Raw genomic sequence first — 19788 nt, 5'->3', positions numbered from 1 at the left:
CTGTCACTGATCACCCCCCCTGTAAGGCTCCATTCAGACATCCGCATGATTTTTTACGGATCCATGGATACATGGATCGGATCCACAGAACGCATGCGGACGTCTGAATGGAGCCTTACAGGGGGGTTATCAATGACAGGGGGTAATCAGGGTGATCACCCCCCTGTCACTGATCACCCCCCCTGTAAGGCTCCATTCAGACGTCCGCATGATTTTTACGGATCCATGGATACATGGATCGGATCCGTAAAAATCATGCGGACGTCTGAATGGAGCCTGACAGGGGGGTTATCAATGACAGGGGGTGATCAGGGTAATCAGGGTGATCACCCCCCTGTCACTGATCACCCCCCCTGTAAGGCTCCATTCAGACGTCCGCATGATTTTTACGGATCCATGGATACATGGATCGGATCCGTAAAAATCATGCGGACGTCTGAATGGAGCCTTACAGGGGGGGTGATCAGTGACAGGGGGGTGATCAATGACAGGGGGTGATCAGGGAGTGTATATGGGTGATCACCCGCCTGTCATTGATCACCCCCCTGTAAGGCTCCATTCAGACTTCCGCATGATTTTTACGGATCCATGGATACATGGATCGGATCCGTAAAAATCATGCGGACGTCTGAACGGAGCCTGACAGGGGGGTGATCAATGACAGGGCGGTGATCAATGACAGGGGGGTGATCAGGGAGTTTATATGGGGTGATCATGGGTGATCAGGGGTTTATAAGGGGTTAATAAGTGACGGGGGGGTGGGGTGTAGTGTAGTGTGGTGTTTGGTGCGACTGTACTGACCTACCTGAGTCCTCTGGTGGTCGATCCAAACAAAAGGGACCACCAGAGGACCAGGTAGGAGGTATATTAGACGCTGTTATGAAAACAGCGTCTAATATACCTGTTAGGGGTTAAAAAATTCGGATCTCCAGCCTGCCAGCGAGCGATCGCCGCTGGCATGCTGGAGATCCACTCGCTTACCTTCAGTTCCTGTGAGCGCGCGCGCCTGTGTGCGCGCGTTCACAGGAAATCTCGCGTATCGCGAGATGACGCGTATATGCGTGACTGTGCGCAGCCCTGCCACCTCCGGAACGCACATGTGCGTTAGGCGGTCCGGAGGTGGTTAAAGTCAATGGGGGTTATTTACAAAGACCTGCTTTTTCGATGGTCTTTGTGCCCCCTTCCCCTTTCCCCGAGGATTTGCATAATTTATGACGAGGCACAATATATATATATATATATATATATATATATACAAATAATAATAAAAAACATCACTACCTTTAGCCCTGACCACCATAATCTATATATCTACTAAATTAAAAATAGACTGCAAGGGAAAAAAACTATAGAAATTCAAAAATTTTTCCATTTTATCGGCTATAAAAATAAAAGGAAAAAAATTACTGTAATAAAAAAAATCCCATGTATTAGAAACAAAATACAAAAATATAAATAAATGAAGAAGTTTGGGCATTGCATGGGGTTTGCACTGAGACGATGAGATTGTGTGGTGAGGGCTCGGTGGCCTCTTTGTCTGCTCCTTGTGCAGAAGCCTCAATGCAGACAACAAGCTGCCCTCATCCTCAGCCTCCCGAGGGGGAGCACCTGCGCACTGCTCCAGACGACGCTATTTGCATACTCCCGCCTCCACGCCACTCCGATTGGTCGGGGGTTTGTTGTGCTCTCGGAGCGCGCCAGCTGATTGGCTGCCCTTCCCGTCGCTCGTTGCTGCACCTGACGCTTCCTGAAGTCGGGCTCAATGTGTCGGTCCTGCCATGTTCCTGGTGTAGAATTAAATGTCGGAAGGGGGAGAGGCCGGGGCGAGGGGAGCCCAGTGACAGGTGAGTGCCGGGCTCAGGTCCGCAGCCAGCGCACGCACCCCCTGAGGGCACAGCCGCCCGCCTGTGTATCGCCTGCTCAGTCACACAGACGCCCCCTCCTCTGACATCCACACGTCTGCCATCTGCACACATCGCTGTGGGGTTTCTGGCTGACACCCCCCCCCCCCCCTATATTTACCTCAGAAATGATATGTATACACCCCTGCACCCCCTCCTGTGAGAAATGGATGCATTCATATGGTTTCCCTAAATGAACCCCTCAACATTTACCTCAGAAATTATATGTATACTCCCCTGCACCCCCTCCTCTGAGGTGTATACACCCTGCGACCCCTCCCCTGAGGTGTATACACCCCTGCACCCCCTCCCCTGAGGTGTATACACCCCTGCACCCCGGTTATTATAACTGTATACATTCAAATGGTTTCTCAAAATTAACCCTTCAATAGTTACCTCAAAAATTATATGTATACACCCCTGCACCCCCCTCCTCTGAGGTGTATACACCCCTGCACCCCCTCCCCTGAGGTGTATACACCCCTGCACCCCCTCCTCTGAGGTGTATACACCCCTGCACCCCCTCCCCTGAGGTGTATACACCCCTGCACCCCCTCCCCTGAGGTGTATACACCCCTGCACCCCCTCCCCTGAGGTGTATACACCCCTGCACCCCCTCCCCTGAGGTGTATACACCCCTGCACCCCCTCCCCTGAGGTGTATACACCCCTGCACCCCCCTCCTCTGAGGTGTATACACCCCTGCACCCCCCCCTCTGAGGTGTATACACCCCTGCACCCCCCCCCCTCTGAGGTGTATACACCCCTGCACCCCCCCCTCTGAGGTGTATACACCCCTGTACCCCGGTTATGATAACTGTATACATTCATATAGTTTCTCTAAATGAACCCTTCGAAATTTACCTGAGAAATTATACATACACCCCCACAGCCCCCTCCTGAGGTGTATACACCCTTCTACCCCCCACTTATGATGTGTATATATACGTCATATAATTTCTCTAAAGGAATCCCTAAATATTTACCTCTGAAGTTATATGTACACATCCCTTCACCCCCACTATGATAAGTGTATACTTTTATATTGTTTCTCTGAATGAACCTCTCAACTTGTACCTTATAAATTCATCCCCGCGGCCCTCCCCTCTGATATATATATATATATATATATATATATATATATATGACACTAACACCGGCACCCCCACTTATATACTAACCCTTAGATTAATTTAACTAAACTCCTCAATATTTACCTCATAAATGGGACCTTGAGGTATATACACCCCTAACTTGGCTATATGTATACATTAATATCACTTTTCTAACTGAACCCCTTAACATTTACCTCCTACGTAGTGCTGCCCCTTCTCAGAGATATGTACACCCCCATTTGTATACCTGAACCCCTCGACGTCCCCCTCCTCTTGGATATATACCCCCCCATATATTCTCTCATATGTATACAGCTACAGAGCCAACCTCCCCCGTTCTAAAAATGGTGCGGTCCGGCGTCCCCCTTCTGATATAACTTCAGTCACTCCATAAGTGAGACACATATAATCCTCCACTACTTTCCATGGACGCCCCTTTATCTACAATTTTAGACCTGCACCCTACTACAGTCACCATATATATATATATATATATATATACACACACACACACTCTCCCCTTGCCTCCATCACTTATACTCTGCACACTCCCTTTATTCTATAAGTGACCCTATAAGTAACATTTTTAGACATGGGCCTGCATCCCCCCCTCCCCTGTATTTCCTTCCCTAGGCGGGTGCCCCCAGCATCGCCCCGTCCATAGATCTGCTCATACATATGCAGCACGCCTGCAGCCGTGTCCTCGGTGCTGCCCTGTGTATTGACGTCCCTGCAGTCCCTTGTGAAGGCGCACGTCTCCCGTATATATCACATCTCCTGGTAAACCCCTATGTCTCATGCATGAGCCATCCCTGCCGCTCCTCATCTCATCCTACAGCATTATAATCCTTCTGCTTCTTGTATACGTGCCCCTAGCTAATCCCTTATAGCTCTTATCCTCCTGCAGACCCTCCTCCCCACCGTGCGCTGCATACGAGGGTCCTGTAATCCCCCCCATGATTACACAGCATCACATCCTATACTACCCTCCAGTATAATCCCTCTTCAGACTGGGCATGCTCCTTATATACCTACTGTATATATCCATTCAGTGCTGACCATATCGCCCCTTTATCTTGTGAACAATGTGCGTTCAGGACCCCCGAAATATTGTATTACAGTATGTGTTATGGCTGAGAGAGGGGCGCAGCTGATGAAAAATCTGTGCAAGCGGACCCTATCTATAATGTATAATTTATAGCATTATTGTCGTCTTAAAGGGGTTGTCTGATCTTGCCTATCCTGAGGACAACCCCTTTAAGGGTATGGCCACAAATGGTATATTTTTCATGCATATTTGTGACAATATTTGCAAAGTCCATGACTTGTCACTGTTGTCAGTGCACTATAAATCCATATTTAACACATGCAAATTTTGCCTAGAACCCACTGCGGCCGAATGACTTTACCCTGAGGCCCCCTGCACACGACCGTAGTTGTCCCGTTGTCGTATTGCGGACCGCATTTGCGGATCCGCAATACACGGGCACCATTCCATGTGCATTCTGCTTTACGGATGCGGACCCATTCGCTTCAGTGGGTCCGCAAATCCGGAGATGCGTAACGGAAGCATGGAACGGAACCCTACGGAGTGCTTCTGTGGGGTTTCGTCCCGTACTTCCGTTCCGCAAAAATATAGAACATGTCCTATCTTTTTGCGGAACGGCCGGATCGCGGACCCATTAAAGTGAACGGGTCCGCGATCCGCTGCAGCTGCTCCACAGTCAGTGTTCGTGCATTGCGGCCTGCATTTTGCGGAGGCCTTAGGCTGTGATCACACGGCGGATGTCGACACTGTTAAAATCTGCCATGTATTCCACGGCCTCTGTTTTCTAATTTTAGTGCTGCAGTTTCCCGTGGTGTCCGTGCAGAATCTATGCCAAGAGCGGACACGTGCGGTCTGGAAAACCACATGTTAATAATCTGCATGCACGGTGGTGCGGACTCCCATTAAAAACAATTGGAGGTGGTTTACGGTGCAGAATTCACACGGAAATCCAGAGCAGAAATCTGCTGTGCGAATATAGACTTGAATATAGGCTTGTTTCCCATCTGCGTTAAAACAGATCCGGCAGGCCTTTCCGGCCCGGATCCATGAATACCGGGCGCCGCCGCGCTCTGCCGAGATACCATTCGGCCCTATTCGCTATAATGGGGACTGAGGGAGATTCGGCTGCTATCTGTCATATATGCCGAGAAGCAGTCAGACGAAAACTGCTGCACACAGCCGGATTTGTCCGACCTGCTCTTCGGCATATTTGCCAGATTGCAGCTGGATCTCCGCTGGTCATCATTATAGTGAATGGGGCCGGACGGAAACGCGGTAGCATCCGGTATTGACTGATCCAGCAGGCTGCCATGAATAGGCTTGATGCAGCTGAAACTTTTGCACCCCCCATGGGTATGCTGGTGGGAGGATAATTATCGGCTTAGGGTTTTTCTTATGATTTAGGGTGGCCGCCCTTGGTGCGCATTATGCGCGAATGTCGTTCAGAAAAACTGCAGTGTAGTACAGTATCAGCAAAGTGTGTGACGGTAGACAGATCTCGTGTGCACTTTGTTTTTTTTCTTAGGTGCAGCAATTGACCTGCCGTGCGGATTTTGAAATCTGCAGTATTTTAGCTGTTGTGTGGGTTTTTATTTTTTTGTGTGGATTTCAACTTTTTCAATGAAAGTGTGACATCTGCAGGAAAATCCGCATGAAAAACTACATAAACACCACAATAAATAGCGCAGATTTATATGCATTTTTTAATGCAGATTTCATACAGATTTTCAGCACATAAATCTGCGCCAAATAGGATATGTTCTATCTTTTTTACGGAACTGAGCAACGGGGGTGGACAGCTCTTCCCGCATCTTTTGTGGTACCGTTGAAATGAATGGCTCCGCAAAATTGCGGAACGGTAGCGGACCCGTTCATACGGTCGTGTGAATGAGCCCTAAAATCAGCTGGAGGCCAGGCCGCTGCTACTGAGTGAGTTCTGTTAAAATCTCAAGAAGTGGGCGCACGTTGTTCCTGCTACAGTGAACCCCAACTCTGCAGACTGGTGGGTGTGAGGTCTTGGAAGACTCCTTCCTTCTTTGAGACTCAAACAACCCTTTTCCTTCCCAGGCCTTCAGTCATTAGACTGAAAAACATTAGGGGGGGGGCGACGACGACGACAGCGTCTTCTACTCTAAAGGGGTTCAGAAATCTCTGTGAAGTAAGATGGGGCTCCAGCTATATTTCACTATACTTTGTAGTCCCGGACAGTCCCTGAGGGCGGTCCTGGGGCTGTGTGTCATTCGTATGTCTGATGATCACGTTGTACACATTGCTGACCTTCAGTGAAGTCACTCTCTCTTTATAGTTGCTGTCATATCGGTGGGTTCTCCATCAGCAATTAGGACGGTTTTTCTGCACGGATTCTGGTGCAGATAAACCTCAGCGTATTACGGCACCACCGAAGTGTATGAGATTAGACAGCTTTCATGTACGCTTTGCTATTTCCGCGTGGATTTTGACGTGTCAATTCTCTGTGCCAATCTGTTGTAAATATTTTAGATCTGCGTCACAACTGCGTTAAGGCTCCATTCACACGTCCGCAAGTGTTGTCCGCACCCATTCCGCAATTGTGCAGAACGGGTGTGGACCCATTCATTCTCTATGTGCTCTCCGCATCCGCATTTCCGGAGCGCGCCCCCGATCTTCCGGTCCGCAGCTCCGGAAAAAAATAGAGCATGTCCTATTCTTGTCCGCAATTGCGGACAAGAATAGGCATTTCTATGGGGGTGCCGGCCAGGTGTATTGCAGATCCGCATTGCACTACGGACATGTGAATGGATCCTAAGGGTCCATTCGCACATCCGTATGTGTTTTGCAGATCCACAGATCCGCAAAACACGGACACCGGCAATGTGCGTTTCGCATTTTGCGGACCGCACATCGCCGGGACTATAATAGAAAATGCCTAATCTTGTCTGCAATTGCGGACAAGAATAGGACATGTTCTATTTTTTTCGGGAACAGAATTGCAGACCCGGAAATGGGGATCCGCATTTCCAGATCCGGACAGCACATTATGTGGCCCCATAGAAATGAATGGGTCCGCAATTCCGGAACAGAATTGCGGACGTGTGAATGGAGCCTAAATCTGCATCTAGAAGCGTGAGTTAGGCCTCTTGCACACAATTTTTTTATTTTTTGCGTTTACGATCCGTTTTTTGCGACTGGCCTCAAATTAACCTAGTAATGATGCCAGTCATCAGTGCCGTTGGGACCAACATGGTAGGCATAGTAAAGAATAGTAAAGGGGTTCTCCAATACCTATAGTGCCCCCCCCTATATGTCTGCTCCCCTCACAGAGGTTGTACTTACCTCGCTCCCGGCACCCACTTTGTTTCTGATGCCGACACGGGTACCGGGGAGCGAGGTAAGTACAACCTCTGTGAGGGGCTCGGGCATATGTGGGGACATTATAGCTCTTAATGAACCCCTTTAATAGATGGAGAATTGATAAGTACCTGAAGGGATAGTATTCGGAACAATGCAAACATCCTGGTTATCCTAATGTACTCTCTCTACCAGGGATGGTCAACCTGCAGCCCTCCAGCTGTTGCAAAACTACAACTCCAGCATGCCTGGACAGTCTACAGCTATCAGCCTACAGCAGGGCATAATGGGAGTTGTAGTTTTACAACAGTTGAGGGCTGCAGGTTGAGCATCTATACGGTTGTGACTGCCTCAGTGTGTCTGTGGATGTAGTGATTGTCCTCAGTAATATTCTGTACACATAACGGCTCCCTCTAGTGGCCGCTCAGTGTGTGACGATTTCCCTGAAGGTTTTTGATGAAGGACTGTATAATGGCCATCTTATTGAGGCGTTCTGTGTCCTTTACACCAAGGACATACCGTAGGTCTCTTCTCATATCAGAATACAGGTCAATAGACGTCAGCTCTGCTGTGAGTACTCACAGATGAGACCACTGAATTGGTCATGTAAAATTCATGGATGTGACTGGTACAAGCCTGGGAGAAATAGGTTTCCTCTTCATATACTCTTATAGCTTTTATTTTCAGATATAATGATGGGGAATGCCGTGCAATATTTTTTTTGCTTTGCATTATTTTTATTACATGTGTAGGAACTATAGAGGCCGTGTTCAGTCAGCAAAGAGACTGCCGAAAAGTGGCCTTTTAAGTGTTTTCGCAACCTAAATTATTGGATTTGCAACATTTTTATATTGGCAAGCTTAAAGGGGTTGTCCAGCTTTTAATATGTGATGGCCTAACTGATCAGCGATGGTGCTGGATGTCGGACAGGCCCTCAGTTAGTAAAAGCTGGACAACCTCTTTAAAGCAACCTCAAAAATGATATGCAAGTGAGTATCCACCGGGGAGGATTACCTGCTATTTACATACTTTCTTCACATCTTGCTCCTCGGCTGATTTTTGGCTCTTCTCCATTGGGTCAGACCTGTAATCGGTGTCTACAGCGGAGTCGGCGGTAGTCTGGGACACAACCCCCATAGCTGCAACCAATGGTGAGAAAGGGGGCGTGTCCCAGACTCTGTAGATCTATGGTAGTCACATCCCAGTTTGGGCCTCCCTGGTCTATAGAAAGTATCTGCTGACAGCCCTAGATGTAATATGGATTAATCTCGGTAAATGACGCGTCTCTCGTATACCGCACCCTACACATCTCCATCTACCGCATGGATGTCCATATATCCACCAGGGTACAGTGTCCTGATCACACGCATGGTCTGTGTATGTTTTGTGAATGCAGTTTCTGTTTAGTCATCTCTCGATACTTTGGCTTCCAAGAAGATTTCGTCTCCTGTTATGTCAGGAATGTGCTAGTTCCACCTAGAACCAAGATATTTATGATTCTCGTATTTTGCGTATCCAAGATTTTGACGTTGAGGGAAGCATTTGTGTGAAGGAGATCTTGTCCTTTGCCTCACGGAATAATTAAATTTATCGGAGAGCTAAAAAGATCGTTTCAAGGACTTTTGGAGAGTACCGAGGTGACTTGTCCTGTGCAGAGGGACGTGTCTCCGTCACCGGCATTGTGTGACTACTGTCCAATATATCCGCAGAGGAGAATCGCCTTGTGAGTAAATTAGATCTAATGAAATGATGATGTCACCACGTGCTGGTTAGAGAACTGTTCGCTTCTGTTATCGAAAACAAATTCTCCAAAAAGCAGAATATTTAACAGCCAAATGTGTCCCGAAAAAGAACACCACAAAGTTATTTTGGTAGTTCAACAAAAAAAAAAGTTAGGACTGTTAAACTGCCATGTGAATGATAAAAAACTAAAATCAGACATCATATAGAACATGACAACCTCTTTCTAACAAAGCTAGAACCAGCCCTGTACCTCGCATGGATCCAGAGATCTCCACATTCATTGCTCTGATTGTTCTGCTAGATTTAGCTCGGGGGTGGGCGTGTCCTTTCTATGGCAGGGGGGCGTGTCCTTTCTATGGCAGCTCAGGGGGGTGGTGTGTCCTTTCTATGGCAGCTCAGGGGGGTGGCGTGTCCTTTCTATGGCAGCTCAGGTGGGAGGCGTGTCCTTTCTATGGCAGCTCAGGTGGGTGGCGTGTCCTTTCTATGGCAGCTCAGAGGGGGCTCAGAGGGGTGGCGTGTCCTTTCTATGGCAGCTCAGAGGGGTGGCGTGTCCTTTCTATGGCAGCTCAGGGGGGTGGCGTGTCCTTTCTATGGCAGCTCAGGGGGGTGGCGTGTCCTTTCTATGGCAGCTCAGGTGGGTGGCGTGTCCTTTCTATGGCAGCTCAGGGGGGTGGCGTGTCCTTTCTATGGCAGCTCAGGGGGGTGGCGTGTCCTTTCTATGGCAGCTCAGGGGGGTGGCGTGTCCTTTCTATGGCAGCTCAGGGGGTGGCGTGTCCTTTCTATGGCAGCTCAGGGGGGGCGTGTCCTTTCTATGGCAGCTCAGGGGGGGCGTGTCCTTTCTATGGCAGCTCAGGGGGGTGGCGTGTCCTTTCTATGGCAGCTCAGGGGGGTGGCGTGTCCTTTCTATGGCAGCTCAGGGGGGTGGCGTGTCCTTTCTATGGCAGCTCAGGGGGGTGGCGTGTCCTTTCTATGGCAGCTCAGGGGGGTGGCGTGTCCTTTCTATGGCAGCTCAGAGGAGTGGCGTGTCCTTTCTATGGCAGCTCAGAGGAGTGGCGTGTCTTTTCTATGGCAGCTCAGGGGGGTGGCGTGTCCTTTCTATGGCAGCTCAGGGGGGTGGCGTGTCCTTTCTATGGCAGCTCAGGGGGGTGGCGTGTCCTTTCTATGGCAGCTCAGGGGGGTGGCGTGTCCTTTCTATGGCAGCTCAGGGGGGTGGCGTGTCCTTTCTATGGCAGCTCAGGGGGGGTGGCGTGTCCTTTCTATGGCAGCTCAGGGGGGGTGGCGTGTCCTTTCTATGGCAGCTCAGGGGGGGTGGCGTGTCCTTTCTATGGCAGCTCAGGGGGGGTGGCGTGTCCTTTCTATGGCAGCTCAGGGGTGGCGTGTCCTTTCTATGGCAGCTCAGGGGGGGTGGCGTGTCCTTTCTATGGCAGCTCAGGGGGGTGGCGTGTCCTTTCTATGACAGCTCAGGGGGGTGGCGTGTCCTTTCTATGGCAGCTCAGGGGGGTGGCGTGTCCTTTCTATGGCACATAGTGTGCTCTCTGCATCCATTCCGTCCCCGTAGAGAATAAATGGGTCCGCACCCTTTCCGCACATCGGATGCGGACCACACTTGCGGACGTGTGAATGGAGCCTTAGGAAGCTTGAGGTAAAAGCACCAGCACTTCAGACCCCCCCCCCCTCTAAAAAATGCCATAAGCCAATATGCTCTCTCGGTAGTATTTTGTATATTTTTTTATAGTATTAGTGCTGCATATTACTATAACCTTTAAAAAAAAAACTGTTACATCAATAAATTAAAAAAAAGCTATAAAAGTTCAGCGACCCCTTTTTTTCAATTCTAGTTTTGCTTTATTGTTTCTCTCTCTTGTCACCTTGCTCTGTCATGGCCGACTTGGAGGAGATTCTTCCTCGGTGAGGTCTACAGGCCGTGTCCATCGGAGCCATGAGACCATCGCAAGCAGAAATGTAGCTCTTGATGAGACGCAACCTCTGACTGCTATATTGTCCTTTCGCCTGAGAACGTTTTTTTGGCCGGGTTTTTGGAAGCTGAACTTCATCTGCGTGTTGAAAGGAGCAAACAATGAGGCATTGACCAGCGCCAGGGGAGAGCATTGTTACCTGTACTTCAAGCGTAATATTTTACTTTCCGCTGACGAGAACTTTGCTGGTTTGAAGCTACACACTTGAGATGTATTTTTGAGACTTGACAAAGAGCAGCTTTCTTAGAAGATTAAGAGAAGGGATTAGCGGGGAGCAGGTACCCCGCAGCAAGTATGTACAGGTGGGCAGTGCGGAGTAGAGCCAAGCACTCTTTTCTTACTGCCCAAATGTATGTTTATACAAGGCCTTATTGGTAACATGGCACAACATGTATTAACGGTCTCAAATGTCAGTTTTGATCAGTCCTGAAGGTAGATGGGTCCCATCTGTCTTGTTGGAAGTGGAAAACTCCATTGCCGATACTTGGAAAGAGCAGCAAACTGGTGCATTGGTTCCTGAGTAGTTCTACAATGGTACGTGAATGTCTGGAACACATGGCTGCTTAAAATGGTGAAGAATTGGTGGTTGGGCCACTTGAAATGGTAGCATGATGGCGGTTTGGTGACGTCACCGTCGACTGGAGCTCGGTCTCCTAAAATGATGGAAAAAGCAGCACCGGAGACCATGGTTCAGATCTGACCACGAACAACATCTGCATGCAGTTTGGATTTTTTCCCTGCGTCTGGGTGGATTTTTTGTGAGTACTCCCAGCACTTTCTGGTAGGTTAATTGGTTTTTTGTGTAATTGTCCTTTTGCATGTGAGACACGGAAAGTAGATTATGAGTAGAGACTTATGTGACGGATAATCTTTGCACAGTGCCATGGAATATAGCCAATTTCAGACGAGTGTATTCCGTGCAAGAAATACTCTCCGTGTGTCTGAAGTATTTCCCGTCCTGAATGCAGCTCCTATGACATGATTTATAATGCAGTGTGTTCCTGCCTGACCTCAGCTCTAATGATTTATAATGCAGTGTGTTCCTGCCTGACCTCAGCTCTAATGATTTATAATGCAGTGTGTTCCTGCCTGACCTCAGCTCTAATGATTTATAATGCTGTGTGTTCCTGCCTGACCTCAGCTCTAATGATTTATAATGCTGTGTGTTCCTGCCTGACCTCAGCTCTAATGATTTATAATGCTGTGTGTTCCTGCCTGACATCAGCTCTAATGATTTATAATGTAGTGTGTTCCTGCCTGACCGCAGCTCTAATGATTTATAATGCAGTGTGTTCCTGCCTGACCGCAGCTCTAATGATTTATAATGCAGTGTGTTCCTGCCTGACCTCACCTGTAATGATTTATAATGCAGTGTGTTCCTGCCTGACCTCAGCTCTAATGATTTATAATGCTGTGTGTTCCTGCCTGACCTCAGCTCTAATTATTTATAATGCTGTGTGTTCCTGCCTGACCGCAGCTCTAATGATTTATAATGCTGTGTGTTCCTGCCTGACCTCAGCTCTAATGACTTGTACTGACCGCATTATGTGAGTGCAGTTCATTAGAGTTGAGATAAGGCAGGAACACACAGCATTATAAATCATTATAATGCTGTGCGTTCATGTCATAGGAGCAAAGAACTTCAGCTGTCTTTATTCACTTGAATGGTGACCTGCTGAAGCACCCTGTACAGTCAGGTGGCTATGGGGTTTCAGTGCTGTGGCCCCTTCATTGTTTAGGGTTGGTGGGGGTCCCAGAGGTCCACAACAAGACCAACACTTGAACACATGTATTGATGGTGCCTTGGTGCTTGACTAGGAATTCCAATAATATGCATTTCTCTAAGGGCTCATGCACATGAACGTATTTTTTTTCCACGTGTCTGTTCCGTTTTTTATTTTTTTTATTTTTATTTTGTGGCCTGTATGCGGAATCATTCATTTTCAATGGGGCCCCCAAAAAAGGAAATGACTGTGTGCATTGCATGTCCATTCCAACACAAAATAGAACATATCCTATTATTGTCTGCATTAAGACAAGGATAGGACTGTTCCATTAGGGGCCGGCTATTCTGTCCCGCAAAATACGGAATGCTCTCTGCCGGTATCCTCGTTTTGAGGATCCACAATTTACGGACTGCAAAACATCCAACGGTCGTGTGCATAAGCCCTAAGGGTACAATCACACGGTCAGGTTTCTTGATGCAGTTTTGGAGGCCAAAATCAGGAGCGATTCATAAAAGGAAAGAAAGTATAAAGGACGGATACGACTTCTATTCATTTTTTTATAAATTTTTGGTTTTGGCCTCAAAAACTGTATCTGGAAACCTGACCGTGTGGCCGTACCCCAATATGTATTTTTTATATTTTTTTGGCAATCTAGACCATCGCTCAAAATTTTCCAGCTCCTGCCCTCAGTTAGGCCCCATTCACACGAGCGTGACGGATTAGGTCCGGATGCGCTCAGGGTGCGTTCAGTGAAACTCGCACCATTTTGCAAGCAAGTCTAGTCAGTTTTGTCTGCGATTGCGTTCAGTTGTTCAGTTTTTTCTGCGCGGGTGCGATGCGTTTTGATGCGTTTTTCACGCACGTGATAAAAAAACTGAAGGTTTAGAAACAACATCTCTTAGCAACCATTGGTCAAAAACGCATCGCATCCGGAAGCAAGTGTGTTTTTCACTGAAGCCCCATTCACTTCTATGAGGCCAGGGCTGCGTGAAAAACGCAGAATATAAGGTCCCTTTCACACGAGCGAGTTTTCCGCGTGGGTGCAATGCATGACGTGAACGCATAGCACCCGCACTGAATCCTGACCCATTCATTTCAATGGGTCTGTGTACATGAGCGTTGTTTTTCACGCATCAGTTCTGCGTTGCGTGAAAATCGCAGCATGTTCTATATTCTGCGTTTTTCACGCAGCCCTGGCCCCTTAGAAGTGAATGGGGCTGCGTGAAAAACGCATTGCATCCGCAAGCAAGTGCGGGTGCGATGCGTTTTTCACTGATGGTTGCTAAGAGATGTTGTTTGTAAACCTTCAGTTTTTTATCATGCGTGTGAAAAACGCATCAAAACGCATCGCACCCTCGCGGAAAAAACTGAACAAATGAACGCAATCGCAGACAAAACTGACGGAACTTGGTTGCAAAATAGTGCGATTTTCACTGAACGCACCCTGAACGCATCCGGCCCCAATCCGTCACGCTCGTGTGAAACCAGCCTAAAACAGAACGCAGAACTGATGCGTGAAAAAAACCGCTCATGTGCACAGAACCATTGAAATGAATGGGTCAGGATTCAGTGCGGGTGCTATGTGTTCACGTCACGCATTGCACCCGCGCGGAAAACTCGCTCGTGTGAAAGGGGCCTTACCCCCTGCCTATCTGGTCACCAGCCCTGATTGATGTAATACGTATAAAGGCTCAGAGGTGATTACTGGCGAATGTGCGTCAGCGTTCCTTCTTCTATGGGCTCAGGAAATAACCCGAATACATGGTAAATAGGACGGGGTTCTCTGACAGATGTTCTCTTTATTCTATCGGTGTTCTTCACACATTATTTGTGCCCGTCTTCTACGCTTCCTCATTGCGGACTGTGTAATCTCACCAGTAATTAACAAGCAGGACCGCAGCGGTGATGAAAGGTGGCAAGGCCGTGAAATCATGTGTGATATTATATTACATCCAGCCTAAGGGTCAAGGTTGTTTGTATTTTAAACAAGAAAATTCGATCCGCGAGGAGCAAATCAATTTGATGTGCCTAGGATCCCTGACAAACATGGCGTTGGGTTCTCCCTGCGAGGACGGCAGGTTGATTCCCTCCTCTCTGATTGCAATCAGTTATGGCAGACAGTACAGTAAAGATGTGCGAGGTCCGGAGTGTTTGATGAAAGCGTGCCCAGGTGCCCAAAGACTGCATGGCACAGCAGGCGGTAATGACATTGGAGTGTTGGAATTGTTTCTGGAAGGATCCCACGGAAATGATGGCGTGCTTGGTAAATAAACTTCACAATTTGTGATGGGAAATGGCGATTCTGTTGCCAGGCTGATCTCCTGACTTCTCCGCCGTCAGTGCCTTGCCAGTCTAGCTATTAAAATTACAGCAGGTTTATTAGCGGTAGAGTGACTCGTTATTCCCTTATCCAGATTCTGACGACCACTGCTCAGGAACTGAGCGCAAAAACGCTTAAGAAACCAAATCGGTTAGGTTTTTGGGGGGTTCGGAGACGACTGTGGTCGGGGGAAGCAGGTGGACATACAGGTAAATTAATGGTTGGGCCTGCTAGACGGAGAGCTGCTATGTGTTAGCTCCTCTCAGTCTGGCTAAAAAAATACAGCAAGATTCGGCTAGCTTCACGCGTCATGGAAAATCTGCAGCGTATTTCACCATCAGGCGTGTGGATCGGATCCTAACAGATGTGCATGGACATTGAGAAGCGGTGCAGATCTGCAAATATCTGCAGCATGTCCGGGTCAGATGTGGGAAGAGCAAGGATTTTTCTTATTGAATTCAGTGAGGAAGAGGAGTCTGCCGTTAGACTCTGATGTTGCATATAATTCACATTAAAATCTGCAATGTGGACAATTGTTTAAAATTAATAATAATAATAATTTTAAAAAAAGGACACTGACATTGCTAATCCTCTGGCTCCCCTGTGGTGACGCTTGCCTGGTCCTCCGCAGTCTCTGTATACCGGGGTCTCTGCAGTCTCTGTATACCGGGGTCTCTGCAGTCTCTGTATACCGGGGTCTCTGCAGTCTCTGTATACCGGGGTCTCTGCAGTCTCTGTATACCGGGGTCTCTGCAGTCTCTGTATACCGGGGTCTCTGCAGTCTCTGTATACCGGGGTCTCTGCAGTCTCTGTATACCGGGGTCTCCGCAGTCTCTGTATACCGGGGTCTCCGCAGTCTCTGTATACCGGGGTCTCCGCAGTCTCTGTATACCGGGGTCTCTGCAGTCTCTGTATACCGGGGTCTCTGCAGTCTCTGTATACCGGGGTCTCTGCAGTCTCTGTATACCGGGGTCTCCGCAGTCTCTGTATACCGGGGTCTCCGCAGTCTCTGTATACCGGGGTCTCTGCAGTCTCTGTATACCGGGGTCTCTGCAGTCTCTGTATACCGGGGTCTCCGCAGTCTCTGTATACCGGGGTCTCTGCAGTCTCTGTATACCGGGGTCTCTGCAGTCTCTGTATACCGGGGTCTCTGCAGTCTCTGTATACCGGGGTCTCTGCAGTCTCTGTATACCGGGGTCTCCGCAGTCTCTGTATACCGGGGTCTCCGCAGTTTCTGTATACCGGGGTCTAGTGGTGACATGTTGACACGAGACCCTTGGAGGTCGGGATACGAAGACTGGTGGGGGACCGGGCAAGCTTTGTCAGGGGATTACTAAGGTGACTGTGCTGCTTTGTGGAAATCTGCTGCAAAATCTGTACAATTTGGAGCAGATTTCATTGGATTTGCTGTGGCAATTTCCGACCTGTGTACATTAACTTTTATAATACCTTTAATCCAGTATTACTGGAACCCGACAGATTAGCAAATTTGGACTTTAGTAAAAGGTTATATAAAACTGAAAGGGTGGAGAACCTACTTTCACTTTTGTCATTCCGTCCCGTGGAAACACTTGCCAGACTATGGGAATTTATGAATTATTGGTTGCTGGAATAATTGTATTTTTGACATTAAAGTGGGCTCAGAGCGGGTCTGGCTTCAGAAACCCCCAATGAACAGGTATACATTTCCTTTGCGGTGGTTGCTGTGGGCATAGTTCGGTGTCCGATGCCTGCCGTACAAATAAATGGCGAATCATGTAATAAACTAATGGGCCAGAGCCGCTCTCTGTTAGCACCTGGAGCCCCCCTTATTGATGTCTGTATGCTACCATAAAGCACAAGGAAAGGGGGTGTCTCTATGTGGTGACCGCCCTCATAGCTGATCGTTGGCAGCTTATTTGGTGCATGATTGTTCTGACTTTTTGCTATTTTCTGTTTGCTGTCATAAAGTCCTCATTCTGTCAATCATTAATCGGAGACGCTTGTGGCTGTTAATTTTGATATGTCATCATGGATTAAGCCAGGTTAGGAATGAACATTGCGGCAGACGGCGCTCAAAACTAAAACTGCACACGAACGTATTTTCTTTCCGCTTCCGTTCCGGGTTTTTTGCAGACCGTATGCAGAACCATTCACTTCAACGGGGCTGTAGAAAATACAGAAGCTACTCCGTGTGCATTCCGTTTCCATATTTCCATTCCGCAAAAAAGTAGTGCATGTCCTATTAATGTCCGCAAATCACGGTCCGAGGCCCCATTCAAGTCAATGGGTCTGCAAAAAATACAGAACGCACACGGAACACATCCGTATTTCATCCGGATTTTGCGGATCCATACTGTAGAAATGCTATGCCCAGCCCATATTGCTCATGTGTTTGGTGATTAATAAGTTACTGTTTCTGTATACGATCCGCAAAAAACTGATCAAATACGCAAACCATACGGATATGTTTTGTGCAACAACGGAACGGAATTTGACTTAAATCGGAGAAAAAAAACCCCTCATATACGGAAAAACCGGATCAGTGAAAAACAGACCGCAAAACAACAACGTCATGAGCCCTTCGTTCCAGGTGAGATATTGATATAGGGCAGGGATGGCCAACTTGAGGCTCTCCAGCTGTTGCAAAACTACAACTCCCAGCATTCCCAGAGTACCTACAGCTATCGGCCTACAGCAGGGCATGGTGGGAGTTGTAGTTTTCAGTTGCAGGTGACATTCGCCTCTCCAGTAATAGTGAGTACAATGTGCTTCTGCTGTAGGACAACTAAATGGGGAGATATTGCCTGGTTCACCTTGCAAATTACAGGCACATGCACATATATATTACTCACACACAAAATATATATAATATTCCTAATAACATATAATCATCTTTTTAGACAGTTTCAGGCTGCGGTACGAGCAGCCTTTTAATCCCTGGGGAACCATATTGGTTTCATATATGAGGCTGCACTGCACGTTCCAGCCCACCAAGCCATTATTTTATTAAGCAAGATGACACGAGGGAGTATCGGCACAACGCTGGGTTTCATTACATCTGCAGTCTCGGGTTAGTCTCTCCGCCTTTTAATGAGAGCGCATAAAAGGCAGATTCATAGCGAGATAAATATTTCAGATGCTTTTCGCATGCAGAGAAACAGCTATTGACTGGTGTCTTTGATTATGAGCTGAATCTGGGCAGCTGTTTAAGAGAAATGTCTGCCTGTCTGCTATTGTGCATCAATAATTCACCACCCAGAAGAACAAGTAGTCCCTCCGGTCTATTCTCACTGTGAGACAATCGCAGCTACGGAGCGCAGTTGTGTTTGTCATGGGTTTAGTTTATTTAAGGCGGACCTCACGCAGCCGTTTTGTTTTGCAGATTACGTACAATGCTTTTGGAAAGTCTACATACCCTTTCACATTTTGTTGTGTTGCAGCCTTGTGCTAAAATTCCCCCAGCAATCTGCCCTCAATACCCCCATAATGAAAAAGTTAAAATGGGTTTTTGGAAATTTGTACAACTTTATTAAAATGGAAATACTAAAATTTGCATGGACGTCAGTATTCAGACCCATTGCTATGACTCTTGACATTTAGCTCTGGGGCCCTCCCATTTCTCTGGATCATCTCTGAGATGTTCTACACCTTGATTGGAGTCACCTGTGGTAAGTTCAGCTGGCTGGACATGATCTGGAAAGACACAGCCCTGTCTGTATAAGATCCGACAGCTGATAATGTATATTAGAGCAAAAACCAAGGAAAGAACTGCCTGTAGAGCTCAGAGACAGGATTGTGTGGAGGCACAGATCTGGAGAAGGGGACAAAATAATTTCTGCTGCACTGAAAGTTCCCAAGAGCAGAGTGGCCTCCATAATTCTTAAATGGAGGACATTTGGAACAACCAGGACTCTTCGTAAAGCTGGCCGTCCCACCAAACTGAGTAATGGGAAGAGAAGAACCTTGGTTAAAGAGGTGACCAAGAACCCAATAGTTACTTTGACTGAGCTTCGAAGATCCTGTGTGCAGATGGCCCAGAAGGTTGACCATCACCAATCTGTGCTTTGTGGCAGAGTGGCCAGAAAGAAGACTCTACTCGGTAAAAGGCACCTGAAAGCCACCTAGAAAGGACTCTCAGACTGAGAAACAAGATTCTTTGGTCTGATATAACCAAGATTTAAGTTTTTGGCCTCAATTCTGAGTGTCACGTCTGGTGGAAACCAGGCACTGCTCATCACCTGCCCAAAACCATCCCTACAGTGAAGCATGTTGGTGGCAGCATGATGCTGGGGGACAGGGAGACTGGTCAGGGTGGAGAAAAAGCTAGGTGGAGCAAAGTACAGAGATATATTCTTAATGAAAACCTGAGTAGGTCGAAGGTTCACCTTCCAACAAGACAACGACCCTAAGCACACAGCCAAGACAATACATGAGTGGCTTAGGGACAATTCTGAAAATTTCCTCGCGTTGCCCAGCCAGATCCCTTACTTGAACCCAAATGAACATCTCTGGAGAGACCTAAAAATAGCTGTCCACCGATGGTCTCCATCCAATCTGACAGAGCATAATGTTGAGGAAAAACCAGGAAGAATGGCAGAAAATCCACAAATCCAGGAGTGCAAACATCGAAGACTGGAGGCTGTAATCACT

At 47.7% G+C, this 19788-nt stretch overlaps 1 protein-coding gene across 4 annotated transcripts in view; it reads left to right on the top strand.

The window, feature by feature from the left end:
- The first annotated feature begins 1719 nt into the window (after window positions 1-1719).
- Window positions 1720-19788, top strand: part of RALGPS1 (Ral GEF with PH domain and SH3 binding motif 1) — a 337921-nt gene continuing 319852 nt past the window's right edge. For 3 of the 4 annotated variants that reach the window (XM_044268334.1, XM_044268333.1, XM_044268329.1), the window contains exon 1: window positions 1720-1844. The gene's annotated coding sequence lies outside the window, so the exon portion shown is untranslated. The remainder of the gene's footprint in view (window positions 1845-19788) is intronic. The other variant, XM_044268331.1, reaches the window with a different exon arrangement.

Source organism: Bufo gargarizans, chromosome 9, assembly GCF_014858855.1.
Source record: "Bufo gargarizans isolate SCDJY-AF-19 chromosome 9, ASM1485885v1, whole genome shotgun sequence".
Taxonomy (NCBI): domain Eukaryota; kingdom Metazoa; phylum Chordata; class Amphibia; order Anura; family Bufonidae; genus Bufo; species Bufo gargarizans.
The sequence above is the reverse complement of the archived record's forward strand: the minus strand, read 5'-3'. Positions and strand labels throughout refer to the sequence as shown.